The sequence below is a fragment of the Petaurus breviceps genome, unplaced genomic scaffold, assembly GCF_028583685.1.
Source record: "Petaurus breviceps papuanus isolate PSGF00001 unplaced genomic scaffold, PetGlider_PUasm1.0 40, whole genome shotgun sequence".
Taxonomy (NCBI): Eukaryota; Metazoa; Chordata; class Mammalia; order Diprotodontia; family Petauridae; genus Petaurus; species Petaurus breviceps.
The window spans coordinates 5,139,501-5,146,231 of NW_027186315.1; positions in this window are offsets into that span (position 1 = coordinate 5,139,501).

Consider the following 6,731-nt stretch of genomic DNA (forward strand, 5'->3'; position numbering starts at 1 on the left):
CTATAAATGGAAACATCTGAAGGTTTTGTGTATGGTGTATGAGTGGAAGGCATTTTTCAAATGCTACCATTTGTTTCTAGAAAAAGCTTGACAAAATATATCCATGCCAAGTGGTATAAGAAGCACCCTAAGTTGAGGGTATAAAGCAGTCCCTAAAGAAGTAAAGAGACAGAAATCCAGCTACATCAACAGGAGGTTGTTTCTGAAAAGAGGAACAAATTGTGGTGAGAGGAGAGCTCTCTGTAGCATTATCATTTGGTAGCTTCCTATGTTGGCTATCTATTCTTACTTCTCATCTTTAAAAACAGTAAGTATTGTCAATATTCTCTACATTTGTCAACCTTGGGGAAAAGTCAAAATTGAACAACCCTATTTCTGGGGGAAGGTCTGAAGCATAGAGACCCAAAAGGAAGCCTGCCATTGTCATCCAAGGATATAATTGACAGGGAGAAAAACCTAGATATACAAAAATCTTCCTGACAGAATTTTTCTAATATCACAAATCTAGCATAGCTCATATTTCATTGATTCAGGAGTAGATTTCAAATTCTGATCTATAAATGCAAGAGAATATTATTATCCCAAAAAGAAATAGCAAATATCAATGACCATGGGAAAATCAATAAACAGTATGGGAAAATATTTAATTAGTAATGCTGGATGAAGAAAGCAAAATCAAATTAATAATATAAGGAAAGGCATTTTTGACTGAATGGCCTGGTGTCAGATCTTAGCTTTATCACTTGCTGGCTGCGTGAACGTGTGCAAGTCATTTAACCTCTGTGATTCTGTTTCTTCATTTATAAAATTAAGTGGCTGAACTAGATGAATTCTGAGGTCCCTTAAAATTCTAAAGTTATGACTCTATGGCTATGATGGTCAATAAAAAGAACTTTATTCATATGAGCAAAATCATAGTATATGGATGACAATCCCAGAGAAGATGATACAAGCACCTGGGAAGAAAGAGAAAAGTCTCCTTCAGAAGATCTTAAAGGATGGTCACGGAATCTAAGAGGCAGAGGTGAGAAGGGAGATTATTCCTGATATGGGAGATCTGTATAAATAATAATATATCTTTTTGAAATTCCCAAGAAAAAATTCAAATGGGAAACTCCTGTCTCCTAACTGTAAAAAGTATTATTCAGTTACTATCTGATTTGAATTTATATATATATATATATATATATATGTGTGTGTGTGTATCCATATACATATTATACACATATATGTATGTATGCAAGTGTGTGTGTACCCAAAAGTTTTGGTTTTCATGTAATATCCTTTTCAAGTCCTGTTTATTTTTAGTCCTCATTATTAAATTTCTTGTAATACTATTGTAATAAATTTATTTTAAATATATTATAATATATAATAATATTGTATATATGCAGGTGTGCACATACATGCTTGTGTGTGAGTGTGTGTCTGTGAGAGAGAGAGAGAGAGAAAGAGAGAGAGAGAGAGAGAGAGAGAGAGAGAGAGAGAGAAAGAGAGAGAGAGAGAGACATGACTATTCATTGAATGGACCACTGGGGTTGTGTTAACTTAGGAAGCATAAGAATAAAAATCGGTCACACATAATGTAATGGAATTTATACTATTTTCCAGTAAGGAAAAATTAGAAGAATCTTAGGGTGTTATCCTTGATGATTTTGTTAGAATTTTTATTCTAATCAAATTTTTTCTACTCAATTATTTATGCATATAACAAATGTATTTAGTAATCTACTGTATATAAAGCATTGGCTCCTGAGTTGGAGTTGTGTGAGAGAGGTGAAAACTTCTCAGACTATACCCTAAGATCTAGTAAGGTTTACAATGAGTAGCTGTAATGGGAATATACATTTTTAAGATCTTCCCTGGCCCTAGGCTAAAGTGAACCTGGAGGCTAAAGAGCCTGGGGTGGGAGGCTTGTTTTTCAGTAGATACTTTTTGATTGGCTAGTGGGTCAATAAAGTTGCTACATTTTCTAAGCCAGAAGGCTATATAAACCCTGATTTGAGGCTTTGTTTTGGGGCTCACTTTGAGAAGTGTTCTGTGATTTGATCAGATGAGATTCTGAGAAGCCATTGTTGAGAGCCCCCCAGCTTTGAAAAACCCAGATGTTGATTTGGTATGGATGTAATGGTTGGACAGTTTGGAAATCTGTCTAGTTGATCTGTTTCTGTCTTGATAATTCTGTCTGTATATTCTGAAGTTTGGGGTGCTGACCTTTTTCCCCTGAACTAGGTAAATTATACATATTTGACTGATTAAAGTAAGCTTGTTAACCCATTTTGAGTTGCTTTCCTCTATCAAAGCAGATCCAAGAACCTGTGTTGGCAAGGACCCTGGGGACACTGGGGTGCTTGCTGCTACAGTAGCCAAAAGCCCAGGCTTGAGTTTAGGAACTTGGGCCCCTTGACCTGCTATTTTGGTCCTAATCTGAAGTTTTGTCAGTTTAGCATATGTGGGAGGGAAAAGTAAAGACTCCTCAGAATTGATCTCAGAGTTTCTGCTGACCCAAAACCGTCTGCCCTATATAAATATAAAATTAGAAGGACTGGCACAAACCCCAGACTGGTCACCATGACATAAAATCCCCATGAATCATAAAATATTTTCTGCTTTCCTGTCAAATCTATATTGATAACTGCTGGCATTTTGTTGTTGTTCAGGAAGATTTGTTGTTAGATTGTAATCCTGTCAAGTTGAGGTTTTTGTCAGCTACTCACCTGTTTATTATATCTCGGGGTAAAATTAGATTGTGAGCCTAAGCTCCAGATTATTGGGAGTGAAGGTCAGTGGTGGGGAGAAAAGGGGAGGCTTTGGAGCATATAAAGGCAAGCTTTGCTTTTTGTCATTGGCCTCTCCTACCAGATTGCTTCTGATGGTGACAATGTCCCCTTCTCGCGAGACTGCAATAAAGAAGTTTTTGTTTCTACCTAGAGACCTCTATTGATTTCATTTGAGTAAAGATCTTTTGTCCCACACAGAGCAAACATGGGTTAAAGAAAATAATCACTGAACTAAAGGAGCTTACATGTTAGTATGGGAGTGTGACATAAATATACTCTAATTGCTGAAGAGAAATACAAACAAAATGTTATTTTAAGACTGAAGAAAAATATTTTATTACAAAGGGAAGTGGGGTAGGCAGACAAATTTTCCTGGACATTGTGGAATTTAATATGAGTTTTAAAGAATGGAAGAATGGGCAGCACTGGTGGAGAGAGGAGGTGCAATAGAGGAGTCTTTCAGGTATAGGCAATGTGAGCAACTTAAAAAGTGTTTGTAATTCAAAAATTAATTTATAAGTAATATTGGAGTTTGATGTCCATATTCTCCAAGGAAATAATGTCTAGGATACCAGACTAAAAATCTAAGTGAAAGTAAAATCCTATTTAATAGCAGAGATAACAGATACATAGGCATACCTAAAAATAAGAAATTATTTACCAAATGGTATATGTCTTAGGTCCAGCAGGACCTTCAGTATAACTACCTTAGAGAAGCATAAGAGTGAAGGAGAGGTCCCTTGTGTACGAGAAAAGAAAAGGATACATTTACATTTCACTATTTCTGTCAATGACATTTGCAAAAATCATGGAAAATTAAAGAGGCCCCAAAGAAAAAGAAAACTGCAAATGTTCCAGTTTTCATTAGGAAAAAAAAAGAAAGAAAGAAAAGAGAGTTTGAAAACTAAAAGCCAATGAGCTTGAATTTGATTCCTTGAATAATTCTATAATAGTTCATTAAATAGATAATGAACACCTGTAAGAAGAAATGATTATAAAGTATTAACAGGTTTTCATATACAATAGGTTATGCTAGGCTAACCTTTCTCTCTTACTTCCTTTTCCTCCTTTCCTTTCATTTCCTTCCTTCCTTCCTCCTTCTCTTCCTTCCTTCTTTCCTTCCATCTTTCTTTTTATATAAGATTAGTAAATGAGTAGATTTAGGGAAATGTGAATATAGTTTACCTTGATTTTAGAAAAGGATCCACCAAAAAGTATTTCATATTATTCTTAAGGAAAGGAGGGAGAGAGATGGGTATGTCAAAATGCATTAGATTGGATTTCAATGCTGGTTACCTTTACAGACATAAACAGTTGTCGTTTTACAGTAGACTTACAGCTTTATAGTGGACTGTCACAGGGACCCATTATTTTGGTCGTGTGCTGTGAAGCATTTTTTTGGTAAATAAATTATTTTAATTTAGACATATTTCTAAATAGGCATTCATCAAGTTTCAGATTCCTCGATGATTGAAGGAATACCTAATGCATTAGATAGCAGAATTAGGATGCAAAACCGCTCAAAACTTAATTTTCTCAACCACTAGAGAGAATTCAATAATATGTTATTAATGTCTTAGGTTTAATGTGAAAACCATCAAATCCACGTGTACCTAAGAAGGGAGGCATGGTAAGGAAATAGCTTGTCTAGATATATTCTAGGAGTTTTAGTGGGTTTCACACTGAAATGTGAGGAAGCAATAATTGTGGTAGCCAAAACCTCTCATATTGTCTTCAGCTGTTTAAGATATCTTACATGGATAGGGAAGTGATAGTCCCTATATACTTTGGTCCAAACATCTGCAGTAAAGTCTTCATTTCATTGTTTCTCAGTTGAAGAAACAACCACATTGACGAGAGGGAAACAAAGATAGTGAAGGGTCTTGACTTCCTCTCATAAAGATATTTTGAAAGAATTTAGGCTGTATAGCCTAGAACAGAAAAGATGGTGCCGATATTATAGCAGTTTTACAGTATGAAATTCTGACATTTGAAACAGGGATTATTGATCTCTTTTCTTTTTGGCAGCAAAGACAGGAACCATAGTAATGGGTGAAATTTATGAAGAAGAAGGTTTAGCCTTGACCTAAGATAATCCTTCCTAAGAATTATAAATGTCCAAAGTAGAATGAACTTCCTTTGGTGGTAATAGGTTTCTCCTCACTGGAAGACTTCAAGCAGAGGCTTGAGTTGAATTCATTTCAGATATGGATGGCACTACATGACTTCTAAGTTCCTTTTCAGCTCTAAAATTCAAACATTCTGTGATTCCAATCAAGTGACACTATTGAGTCCCTTAACCTACTTTGCTCTTCTCTTGAGAATTAGGGGAAATATAGTACCTTCCTTAGTAAAACGTATTTTATATCTTAACGTCAATGGAGATAGTGTTTTTTTTTCAAAGACTGAGTTAATTTTGAAACAATTAAAAACAGATTACATTATGATTCAGGTCAAATTATTTATGCCAGAGATTTAGTTTCAAAACCTATAGCTTTGACGGCAGTCAAATTGGGTAGGTAAATATTTATCACCCCTATTCCCATTCTAAAGAGGCATGTAATAATTGGGTTATAATTCATAATTATAATATTGAAAAATATAGGTTAGTTGTTATACTAATGAAAAGGGGAAAATGTAGAATAAAACCTTTACAAATCCAATGGAAGAAGAAAATTAAGGTGGAGAGATTTGTATGGAACTCCATAGTTCAAAATACTAGGAATTGTAATTCATCCAGAACAGCTGGAATGATGTGTTATTACCTTTAGCTGATGGGAACAAGATGTAGGGAGGGGAAGGTTAAGTAGTGGTAATTTCTCTGTATTAACTATTTGCAAGTTGACTATTCTTTGCTCAGACAACACATAGTATCTTGGTGCACATTCGGAGAACTGGATTCAAAGTATGTTACATAAGTTTTCAATTAATTGAGTCAGTAATGATTTCAATTTTTCAATGAAAACCAAGCATATATAGGTAATGAGAATTGGTATTTTAAAGATTAACATTTTCCTAGTATATGTTAAACCTTGAGTTGTAAACACTGAAATAGAGCATTTTTATAAAATATATTTCCTGGCATATCTAATAATAGGATATTTGCTTTGCTTTTATAATTAAAAGATAAAGAGGGGGAATATAGGGATGAATTCTTCTTTTGAATTTAACACAGACTGGGCTATCTACTATATCAAAGGCAATATGTTTTCACCACTTTCTGAAGGATATGAGTGCTAATATATTCAGTCCTTTCCTTCCTCTCCTTTCAAAGTGTACTTGGTAAAGTTATCCAAGTAGGTTAAGTGCTTACTTCTTCAGAGCCAGTAATTTTAATGCAGATTGAATATTATGTCATTCTGAATTTTGGGGGGCAATCATAGATCACAATATGACAAGAATTAGTCCTTACCAACTCAATTTATCTTTGTTGAATAAGCACATGTAACAAGAGAAAGGGATTTCTTCTCAAGTAAACATTCATAGTAATCAGCAAGATCAAACATTCAATTTGCATCAAATTTTTATTTTAATTTTCTATTTTTGCTTTTTCCTTCAGTAATGGCATTTTATTGTTTTGCTTTGCTTCATCACAGCTGTATCAAATAAATAGAAAAAAAATCAAAGCCTTTTAAAAGCAAGTAAAAAAGAACAGGAAACAAGAAATTTTCTGTAGTTCCACCCTAATGAACCCATTCAGTTCATGTTCATAATTGTTTTTGAATGACTGTGGTGAAAAGAAAACTGAGGAGTGTGCTTTATTTTATTTTCTGTCATAGCAAGATTCAAATATAAGTAGCTCTGTGGCTGTTTTAGTTCATTACAGATTGTTCTTACATAAGAGCTACAGAAGGCAGGTATGAACAATCCCATTTTCATTCTTCAAATATCCATCCATCTATCCATCTATCTATCTATCTATCTATCTATCTATCTATCTATCTATCTATC